This window comes from Crocuta crocuta, unplaced genomic scaffold, assembly GCF_008692635.1.
Source record: "Crocuta crocuta isolate KB4526 unplaced genomic scaffold, BGI_CrCroc_1.0 scaffold213, whole genome shotgun sequence".
Taxonomy (NCBI): Eukaryota; Metazoa; Chordata; class Mammalia; order Carnivora; family Hyaenidae; genus Crocuta; species Crocuta crocuta.
In genome coordinates, this window is record NW_027529442.1 from 1,890,405 (window position 1) to 1,902,226 (window position 11,822).

Consider the following 11,822-nt stretch of genomic DNA (forward strand, 5'->3'; position numbering starts at 1 on the left):
TAGAACCCGATGCGGGGCTCGAACCCCCAAACTGGGAGATCATGATCTGAGCAAAGTCAGACGCTTAACCGACTGAGCCACCCAGGTGCCCCAAAATACACAATATTAACACAGTAAATCAGGTGCTCTCCCCAGGAAGGGGAGGAAATGGGAGGCTGCACAATTCAAAAAACAGTAAGAGGAGCTGAGGTCTTGGACTTCAACAGATTTCACTTACCTATATCCTCTGTGCAACCAAGACTCGGCTAACCAGAGAAGTAACAGAGCAGAGCCCAGAAGTAGGAGGCACAGTGCAAACTTCAACATCAAGTTCTAAGTTAGGGACCAGGTGCTGGGAGGTGGCATCAGCAACATAACCACTACTCATGCCTTCATAGAGCTTCCTTTCCTCCAGAAGGAAGAAGGCACTAATCAAAAATTAGAGGCTAAATAAAAGCTGTAAAACAGTATAAGTCAAGGAAGCTACAGACAAAGGAACTAACCTACAGAGACCTAAGAAAAAAAGCTCAGTAAATGTGGAGTGAATTAATGAATGATGAACAAGGGAATGACTCACAACCAATAAATAACTGGCAAAAATACAGTTGGAGATAGGTACAGACACTGGGGTACCAGGCAGGTCAGAGATTGCCAAGGCAGAGCCCAGTGAGGTCCATGGTCAGAGCAAACTTCAGCACTGAGTCGGATTTCCTACTGGACCTGGTACCAGGCTGTCACCCAACCCAGAGTAAGAGAAGCTGCTGTGGAGACCCCGCAATCCAGCGATTGGTGTTCACAATCCTAACAGTAGTAACACATGCCAAGACCTTTATAAATAAACCTGACTCAACCCTCACAACATCCAGAGTCAGTTACTATTACAATTCCCATTTTAAAGATGAAGAAACAGACCAAGTCCAGACCTGTCCATGTCCCTGCTTCTGGCACCTGATAAAGCCACATGCCTTGGGTTTACAGACCCGGGTCTCTGAGCTCAAAAATAATAAAAATGTAAAATATAATAACAATAATAAAAGCAAAAGCTAACATTTACTGAGAAATTACTGTAGGAGAGGTACTGGTGCTGATATTTTATATAGATTATCCCCTTTTATTCATACCTTCCTATGAGGTACATACTCACTATGTCCACTTTCTAGAAGAAAATAAAATTCCGCAAGGCAAAACAACCTGCCCGAGATGGCCCTCAGCCTGTGACTGAGTGCCATATGCATCTGCGAACTCTTAACGCTATGCATCACATTAAAAGCGGCATGTGGAGGCGCCATAAAGAACTAGAACCCTGCTTTCTACGTGTGGTCCATGGCCCAGCAGCATCTGCATCACCCGGGTGCTTGTGAGACGTGCAGGAGCTTCTGGCCTCACCAGGACCTTTGCATATCATTCCAGCTGGTGTCCAGCGCACGGGAGCTGGACCCAGCTGTTTATCCGCACTGGGGAGCCAAGCACAGCTAATTCCTCTAGGCCAGGGAAGCGCTGGCCTGTTGCCTCTCGGAGAGCCCTTGAACTGTAGCTTAGAAGAAGCTTTCTGCCCTGCTTGGAGGGGCCAAGAGAGGGCCTCAGCTGCAGGTTTTATCTGTGGCCACTGGCTGCAGAAGCTCCCTGGCCTTGCCGCTACCCACCCAGCCCGCAGATCCCCGCCACTGGGATTTCAGACGGCAGCGGCCGCCTGCTGATCTGTCGCTTCCCCTCTTCTGATGGCGGCGCCAGCACCTCCCATTCACCAGGTGACAATGAGGCAAGCAGGGCACGGCACAGCTCTGGGAGGGCACCATTCACGTACCTATTTGTAAAAACAAGAAACATTTCCGTCCCCCTCCAGCCCACCATCTCGGTTGTTGTTACACCTCTTCCATCCCCTCTGCCCTTGTTTCTCCCTCCCCCGGCTGCTTTTTCCTGCCCTCCTTAGGGCCACCACCTCTCTATCCACCAGCTCATTCCTGGGAGAATCTCAACAGGAGTGGCCAGTGCTCCAGGGTTGAGAGAAACAACCTGATTCCAGCAGGTTCCAGCCCCTCTGCCAGTCCTCGGGGCGAAGCTCACCCCTGCTCCGAGGCATCCTTAGGACGCCTCCTGGCACGCCCACGCCCAGGCAGGGATGTCCCGCTGGCGATGCGGAGACTTAAGACAGCACTGAGTTCCGGGGTGGTTTTTTTCCGAAAATGAGGGCACGGCAAATGACATATCAGATAAAGGGTTAATATCCAGAATATATAAGGAACTCATCAAACTACACGCCCGAAACACAAACAACCCAGTGAAGAAATGGGCAGAAGATATGAACAGACACTTCTCCAAAGAGGACATCCAGATGGCCAACAGACACATGAAACGATGTTCAGCATCCCTCCTCATCAGGGAAATACAAATCAAAACCACACTGAGATACCACCTCACGCCAGTCAGAGTGGCTAAAATGAGCAAATCAGAGAACTCTAGATGCTGGCGAGGATGTGGAGAAACGGGCACCCTCCTACACTGTTGGTGGGAATGTAAACTGGTACAGCCCCTCTGGAAAACAGTGTGGAGGTTCCTCAGGAAACTAACAATAGAACTCCCGTATGACCCAGCAATAGCACTGCTAGGAATTTACCCAAGGGATACAGAAATGCTGATGCATAGGAGCACATGTACCCCAATGTTCATAGCAGCACTCTCCACAATAGCTAAAACGTGGAAAGAGCCTAAGTGTCCATCAACAGATGAATGGATCAAGAAGATGTGGTTTATCTATACCATGGAATACTACATGGCAATGAGAAACAATGAAATCTGGCCATGTGTAGCAACATGGATGGACCTTGAGGGTGTTATGCTGAGCGAAATAAGTCAGGCAGAGAAGGACAAATATCATATGTTTGCACGTATAGGAGGATTAGGAGGAACTTGACGGAGGAACAAGGGGGAGAAGAAGGGCGGAAATGGTGGGGGAAAGGGAGAGAAGCAAACCATGAGAGACTCTTGAATGCTGACAAAAACTGAGGACTGATGGATGTGGGGGGAGGGGGGATGGGCATGGAGGAGGACACTTGTGGGGATGAGCACTGAGTGTTATGTGGAAACTAATTTGACAATAAACTATTAAAAAAAAAAAAGAAAGAAAATGAGGGCACGGGAAGACTTTAAGTCTTGCAGAAAATGAAAATTTTGATCTTACCATCCACCACACACTTCAGTGATTAAATGACTGCAGACCATACTCTCCTCCAAACTGTGCTCCACTAAAATATGCATGCATTAAACCTCATGAGGGAGTACTGATACTTCCACATTGTGGATGATGGGTTTTAGCTCCAGGAGCTGTGAGTCTGAGAAACTGCAAAATACACTGAATTTTAATGGAAATCTGATTGTTAATAAAAAGAGGTAAATCCATAACAAGGAACACTAATAAACACATAAATAGGCTCAGAAAGAGTCTTTCCGTTCCAGAATACTGTCAACGTGTGCCTTTTGCAAACCTCTTCGCCAGTTTCTCATTTTTTCTCTTCTATTCCTACTTATTTATCGTTAAAAGGAAACCTTGGCATAGGTACAAAATACCCCTAAAATATGTAATTTTTTAACTGTATTTTAAACCCTCCAACAAGAATACCTTTCCCACTCTTTTCTTCCCTCTATTAAGTCAACACAGTAGAAAAATAAAACTACTACATTGTGAAATGACCTCCTAGTGAGTACAGGAGCTCAGGAAATGCTGAAAAACAAAATTATGGTGCAGGGTAATCGAAATTCAGGCCAAGAATGCTCCTGGACACTGGATATAAGGTTTTAAGGATAAATATTCAGAAAGAAACAAACCCACGCATACACATTTTCAATAAGAAAAAAGAAACTTTTAAAAGGAAAGGGTCCCCATATACTATGGATAATCCAGCAAATTAAAGGTTTTTAATCAAATTAGCCTACTTATCCTGCTCTGAAATGGAGGGTGAGGGTAACTATAAAAAAATTAAAAAGGAAACTAATCTTCATAATAGGCAGCCTCTCAGGAAGCCTTCATTTCAGGCTACTGAATTCGAATGTACAGATGCTATCGGTTCAGCCCCATGGTGGGTGTGGGCCTACTGAACTTAAAAAAAAAAAAAAAAGAAACTTAAAATAAAAATGTAGGGGCACCTAGGTGGCTCAGCCAGTTGAGCATCTGACTTTGGCTCATGTCATGATCTCATGGTTCATGAATTCAAGCCCCATGTTGGGCTTTGGGCTGACAGCTCAAACCCTAGAGCCTGCTTCAGATTCTGTGTCTCCTTCTCTCTCTCTGCCCCTCCCCTGCATGTGGTCTGTGTCTCTCTCAAAAATAAATAAAAACATGAAAAATCTTAGTAACTAACTAAATAAATAAAAATTTAAACCATTACTAGTTAAAATGGGTTGTAATGTATCATAACAATAATTTAAACCTTTATAATAATGGAGCCACAGCTCACGAAAGCATGTAACTCAGTTTCTTTCTTTTGAATGCAATTCTCATGGATTAATATTTTTTTCCAGCTATGAGGACTAAAACAAAGTAAATATCAGGAAGAGAAACACAGCCTGAAACAAAACTGAGAATCCTAACTCAAGTGAGCACAGCCAGAGATACAAAGTGCGGCAGGGGGTAAGGAGGGGTGTCTTGGATTTGACCTCCAAGATGACCGAAAACACAACCTATAGTTATAGTTCATCAAATTCCAGGAAGAGCTTTCTGACAAGCTTTCACACCCAAAGCCTACAAAATTCTACTTTCTAGTTATTTCCCTCCCCACACATGACTTTCACCTGTTAGACTGTACCTGTTTCATTTCATGATGCTCTTACTCCAGAATCACCTGGGAAACTTAAAAAAGAAAATACCAATGCCCGCCTCCTCTCCCTCACTCTGATTTAATTTCTGGATGGGACCACCCCCGGGTGCCCTAAACTTGCAGCAAGGGCTGAGAACCACTGGTTGAAAATCAATCCAAACAGGTTAAAATTATGTAAAGAAGGAAGCACCGTAATTGGGCTAAATAAATTTACATGAGAAGGCAAGGTGCCTCAAATTCCCATCTTAATCAGATATAAGATGATACTTTAAGGATCCCAGATTTTTTTTTTTTCATCAAATTTAGACAGTCTCAATTGCATGGGAAAAATATATCTAGTTGCCCATAATACTCAAGTTTCTTACCAAGGACTGAACAAGTTTGGCACTTCACACGTGAGAGAGACACAAAAACTGCACAATTAAGAGTGATCTATTCCATCTAGTATTCAAAATACGATAAATAAGGTAACACGGAACAAGGTGCATGAATTTGTCATATTTACTAATAACAAGAGCAAATTCAAAGCTACCATTTCTTGACTGTCGGTTACTGTGCTGAGCACTCTCTATAGACTACCTCCCTGAAATTTTCAAATACTGCTCTACAACAGGAATTATTACCTCCATTTTGCAGATAATAAGGACACTGAGACTCAGCAAGGCTAGGACATTTCCCCCATGAGTCACACTAAAAGTAAAGTGATGAACCAAGACTAGAATCCAGGTCTTTGGCTCTTGAGACCATTCTCTCTTTTTTCTTTATTTTTTTTCAGTTGTTTTAATGTTTATTTATTTTTAAAAGAGAGACAGACAGAGACACAGAATCTGAAGCAGGCTCCAGGCTCTGAGCTGTCAGCACAGAGCCCAAAGCGGGACTCAAACTCACAAACCTTGCGATTCTGACCTGAGCTGAAGTCGGACCAACTGAGCCACCCAGGTGCCCCCTCTAGCGCCCATTCTCTTGACCATCACAATCTCTCATCGAGATGGCTCAAGAGTCTGCTCAATACTTTTGCTCCTCATGGTACAGTCCATGGACCGATGGCTTCAGCCTGTTAGAAATCCTGACTCTGGGGGCGCCTGGGTGGCTTAGTCGGTTAAGCGTCGGACTTTCGCTTAGGTCATGATCTCACGGTTCGTGGGTTCGAGCCCCGCGTCGGGCTCTGTGCTGACTGCCAGCTCAGAGCCTGGAGCCAATTTCAGAGTCTGTGTCTCCCTCTCTCTCTGACCCTCCCCTGCTCATGCGGTCTCTCTCTCTGTCCTAGAAATAAATAAAAATATTAAAAAAAAAAAAGAAATCCTGACTCTGTGGCCCCTTCCAGATATACCAAATCAGAACCAGGAACTAATGATCAGCAGGAGATTCATATGGTCATTCAAGTTAAAAACAAACAAACAAACAAACAAACACAGGCCTACCTGGACAATTCTCTCTTGCAATTTCATCATCTATATTGCATCCACACTCTGAAAAAACAAATCCTATCATTTCATTTCCCTATCTACGACTATAAAATGTTTCCCAAATGCCCTTGGAATAAAGTCCAAAATTCTTCTACAATACAGGTAACTGGACTCTGAACAATATCACTCATGGCTGCCTGTGCGGCCCCCTCTCCCCACGTCCAACCTGCAGTGATTTTTTATACCCCAGACAGAGAGCCCTTCTTTCCACGCATCACACCCCAATTCACAGTCTTCCTTTCCTACTTCCTCTTCCCTGCCTTCCTTCTTCTTCTAAGCTCTCCCCTGCCTAAGATTAACCACCACCCACCACCGCAACCAACTCCCAACTCCATGCCAGCCACATTCAGAGCTGCGTCTCCAGTGCCTAGTAGTGGAGTGCCTGGCACGGAGCCAGGGGTAGGATACGTGTGCGCAATAAATACACGCTGAGGCCACTGGGGTTCCGCTGGTCCCTCTGCCCATCTGCTCTTTGCTCTTCCCCATTTCTCCTTCCCTGTCCCCTGCACCACCCCTTTTCTCTCACTCACCTCCTCATCAGTAACCTCACGGCTATGGTAGCTGTCAGCTTTCGAGAGGCACCTGCCATGTCCACGTGTCCATTACTCTGGGGTTACTCACCAGCCGGGGGATGACTGTTTCACTTTCACCCTGAGACACCTGGAAGAGGTCTAGTCTTTTCCAGAAGTAGAAAGAAGGCTTCACTGACAAGGGCAGGCCGCTTTTCAATCTGATATTTAATATATGGATGGAACCACAGATCAGGGACCTCTCAGCAGGCAACGCAAAGCTGAAAGCTTGACTATCTCTCTCCCCACACAGAGAGGATCACTGTGCTGGCAAGGTCGATTATCAAAGTTGCGGGCAACGTCACACTTGAAATGTGATGGTCAACCTGGCTGTTCTAAGAAAACAAATGGCAAATCCTGTTATAAAACAGGCACCTGCCTCAAGTTTAAATTGTAAATAAATATGATATATTTTCATATATTCTTTACCTTTATAACAGTAACAAGAGCTACTAGCCATCTATTGAACACTAGCTACTGAGTGTCTGACAACACGCTCTGAGCTTTAAAAACACTGTCTTATTTAATCTTCATCATCACGTTATGAGGTAGAAATGCTTATTATCCCTATTTCACAGAAGAAACCAAGGCCTAAGTAACCTAAGAGGCAAGGCTGTGATTTAAATCACAGGCCGCCAGACTACCACTCTCTAAGGCTTCTTTGCTCTGTGTTGCTATCTGGGTCGCTTTCTCATCTGAGAAATCACAGACATGGACATTGCCAAAGAAGTAGCCCTTTGGAAGATGACCTCAAAGGCTGAGATTTTTCTTCACAATGTAGACACTGAAAGGAAAGCAACCCGCTACATCTTCTATTTCAAAGCATTTCTATCTTAAAAGAGATTCAAGAAAAGATGTGGGAAGAGAGCTGAGGGATGCTTATGAATGCAATTTCACAAATATTTTTTCAGTGTCTGCTGGTGGCCAGGCACGTGCTAGAAGCTGAACACAGGGACTATGAGCTGGGAGGGGCTGAGCAGGCGGTATGGAGGGGGCAGGAAGGGCCGGAGAGAACACCTCCCATAATGACTGTTTATGAATGTTTGGCCAATCATTTATAAAAACATTAGTTTCTCAACGAATTACGTAGAAAGCATCTTTCATACACAGGAGGTGAATTACCTGCTTTATTATCCATGAACTGAAAGGGCCAATGTGCCTTCTAAAACAAAAGTTTTATATAATTCAAACAACTCATGTGTCTGTTTCTGATACCCTATATTAGAGGGTTGGACTGGAACTTGTGCGAATGCAAACACAGTGTCAGATTTTGTTCTCAGATTTTTTTGAGAGAACAAAAGGGAAAAAAGCATCGGGAGCCAAAACAAGACATTCCCAAAATAGAAAGGGGGCATACTGAAGCTGCATATACATTCAAATAAAGAGAGGAACACAAAAACCGTTCCTAAAGCATTCCCCTGAACACTTACAGGAATTAGAACCGGATGAGAACACCAAGTAAAAGAACTCAGAAGCCTGAAAAGTCAGATACAGTCTGAGGCCTCGGGAAGCCTGTCTCCTGGTAGAAACAAGCCGCTTTTGACACAAGGGCATGAGATGAAGACCGCGGATCACTTGCTAATTTATAAAATAAAGAAGTTAAATTAGATGCGTTTTAAGGTCCTTCCAGCCCTAACTCTTTAGCTACTTTATTTTTTTTATTTTTTTTTATATTTTATTTATTTCTGAGAGAGAGAGAGACAGCGTGAGCAGGGGGGGGGTCAGAGAGAGAGGGAGATACAGAATCCGAAACAGGCTCCAGGCTCTGAGCTAGCTGTCAGCACAGAGCCTGACGCGGGGCTCGAACCCACGAACCGTGAGATCATGACCTGAGCTGAAGTCAGACGCTTAACCAACCGAGCCACCCAGGCGCCCCTCTTTAGCTACTTTAATCCATCTAGCCCCTGCACCAAAAGAGGATGAGCATATGAAAATGCTCAAAAAATATTTGCTGAATTAATGAAATATTACAACCTTACCAATAAGAAAAGGGACTTTAGAACAAGTGGTCCTGGCCTATGGCCTACAAAGAACAAACTGGGAGAGAAACCATTACCTAAATAGCTTCACATCTGGCGCTCCTTCTAGCTGACTGCTGGTAGAATGAAAATAACCCTGGACTAGGAAATGAGACACTTGGGTCTAGGCTCATCTCTGACACAAACCAACCGTGTGACCTTGGGCAAACTGCTTTGCCACCTGGTCCAGTTTCCTCATCTCTAAAAGAAAGGTATGATAAAGCTAAATATAGCCAACATTTGTGGAACCTTTACTATATGCCAGGAACTGTTCCAAGATCTTTGCCTTAAATTTAAATGATCTCAAAGTTTTTTGCAGCTCTAACATTTAGTCTCTGACTATAGAGGAAACATGGTTTAATGGAAAAATTCCAAATTCTGTACTCACAAACATTGGGCTCCCTCTCACTCTGTTAGGTGGGGTCTTTTTCTTTTCTTTTCTTTTAAAGTTTATTTTTGAGAGACAGAGAAAGAGAGAGAGAGAGAGAGAGAGAATGGAGGACAGGCGGAGAGAAGGAGACAGAGAATCTGAAGCAGGTTCCAGCTCTGAGCTGTCAGCACAGAGCCCTACCTGAGGCTCAAACTCACAAACCAAAGACCACGACTTGAGGCAAAGTCTGACCCTTAACAGACTAACCACCCAGCCCCACCTCCCAAGGTGTGGGCTTTTTCTAAGCAGAAACTGTCAAGGAGACTAGGTCACAATCTTAGTACTTCTATTCACTTGCTGAGCTAATTTGGACAAGTTGCTTAACTTTAATTGCTTAACTAAAACTTTTAGTTTTCTTATATATGGAATGCATATAAAATGGTTATCTCATACAGCTTTTGAGGGAATTAAATTATAATAACTAAATGTAATGTATATTAATGAACATACATTACATTTTATTACTAGGTGTGTGATCGTGGACAAATCATCTTCTCAAGATTTTTCCTCATCTACAGATGGGAGGTACAGTGTTATGAAAAGAAGTAATATGAACATCTGTAAATTATCCAGTGTTAGCTGGAAAGCATGCATATTCCATAATACTTGGAAAAGCATATACAGTATTCCCCTATCAAGTACTTGTAACAGCATATACACTCAACGACGACGACACCTACAACAATAAAAGACATCTTTACAAGATAATCTCTCCAGTCCTCAGCAGCAAAAAAAAAAAAAAGACAGCTTTCCTAAACAATTCTCTCTAGTCCCAGCTCCAGGCTGGTGGACACAGAGGCTGGCAGCCACGAACGCAGTGCCACCTGGAAGTTGTAGTTCTGAGTTAAAGGCCGGATCCACAGAACGGCTAAGAGTGAGACTTCATCTCCCAAGAGACACCTCGCCGCACCACATGGCACGCTGGGAGATGGAGTACCAGCCCGCCGGGAAATGGGCGGCAGGACTCCAACTCCCAGACTCCTCCGCTTCTCAGGCCACCGGCAGTAACATGGAGACTGAGAGGGAGAGGTCAGGCACACTGGCTTAACAGGTGCGAGTGGGGGCCGCTTTGAGTAGCCCCAGGCCCAGCCCAGGTCAGGGCTTTTCTACAACCCCCGAGCTCATTGCCTCCTGATTCCCAGCACATTTGTTGAGGAATCCGAAATAATAAAGCAGTAAGTTTGCAAGTGGCAGACTTTCACAAGCAAGACCTAAGCTTTCGGTTGCAGCCAGCAGCATCCTTGGGCCACTTGTGCAGAGATCATTAAGCTTTTTTTCCCCAAATAAAGCACTGTGAGTGACTGATCCAAGGTCATAGAACAGAAGAATTTTATCCTAGAGAGGACCCTCCCAACCCAGTTCCACTAACAAGCCTCCCCTCCCCCCCCCCCACACGTATATACGTTTTAATATAAAAACTGCATTAATCCATAAAACAGTCCAAACAATTCCTCCTGAGTTCCCCCACCATAAAGAAGTCAGTGCTTTGAGTCTTTAAAATATCAAATGGAAGATTCCGTCCCAAAACACGGCCTTCCATCTACCTACTTGGCGCCTTTCTTGGGCACATGTTTAGCCCCCTCCCTTTGCGGATCCCAAAGCTGGGTGATTAACAACAGTTCTACTAGGGCAGCGATTTCTGCTCCTTGCCTATGACCTTGGAAACCCCTCCAAAAGCGGCTAGTGCTCATTACACCACCAGGTCTGGGTGCTAGGGCGTCCCTGGAACCGCTGGCGTGGCCCCGTGTCTTAGTTTACCCCTTTGTGCAGCGAATGAGGGGCGGGTTAGGGTTAGGGCTGGTGCTCAGAATGGGGCCTGAAAAGGTTCAAGGGGGAGGAGCGTCCTCCGGACAGGCAACGTCCCCTGCCTCAAGGAGCTGCGCGAGCCAGACCCCGTCCCACGGGACTGCGGGAGTAAGGACCAGACGCGCGTGGAAGCCCAGACCCGCACCCCAGAAACACTCTTCGACTGGGGCTTGCCCCCTGCCTGCCCCTACCTTCCAAGATCTTGGCAGCTGGGAAGTGAAAGGCAGAGGGAGGGAGCGCGGGGCAGGAGTGGCGCCTGGGCGTGTGCCCACTGGGGTGGCCACCTGAGGGACCTGGGAACAGGAGGGCAAAAAGTCCCGACACTAGACGGAGCGGTGAGGGCACTACAATTCCCAGACGGCGCCGCGGCGGGGGCGGGACCTAAGATGGCCGCTGACCTGGACAGAAGAAAGGGCCAATAGGCGTAACGTACGAGCCTACACTGGGCCAATCAGAAGCCAGAATGTCAGTAACTCTGATTCTGGGGGAATCATTGTTGTTTTAAAGACAGCAACTGAGCTGAGAATAGCCTTGGAAAGGGATTTTTGGAATAATCTGCACAATCTTTTTTTTCCCCCCCAAGTCGCAAAATAAATGAGTTTCTTCAGGCTATTCTGCTTTCTTCCTCCNGTGTTTCTCTCATCACACAGGCTCGCAGACCCTTTCTTGATCCAGTTTACAACTACACTCCGTCTTGCCTGAAATCCTAACCAAAATTGCACCGCAGATTGTCCCTTCCTTTC

General features: G+C 45.4%; 1 protein-coding gene across 3 annotated transcripts in view; it reads right to left on the reverse strand.

Moving 5' to 3' along the window:
- FHIT (fragile histidine triad diadenosine triphosphatase) overlaps positions 1 to 11,391 on the reverse strand; it is a 1,396,599-nt gene extending 1,385,208 nt beyond the window's left edge. For all 3 annotated transcript variants that reach the window (XM_077760238.1, XM_077760233.1, XM_077760234.1), the window contains exon 1: positions 11,271 to 11,391. The gene's annotated coding sequence lies outside the window, so the exon portion shown is untranslated. The remainder of the gene's footprint in view (positions 1 to 11,270) is intronic.
- Positions 11,392 to 11,822: the final 431 nt, after the last annotated feature.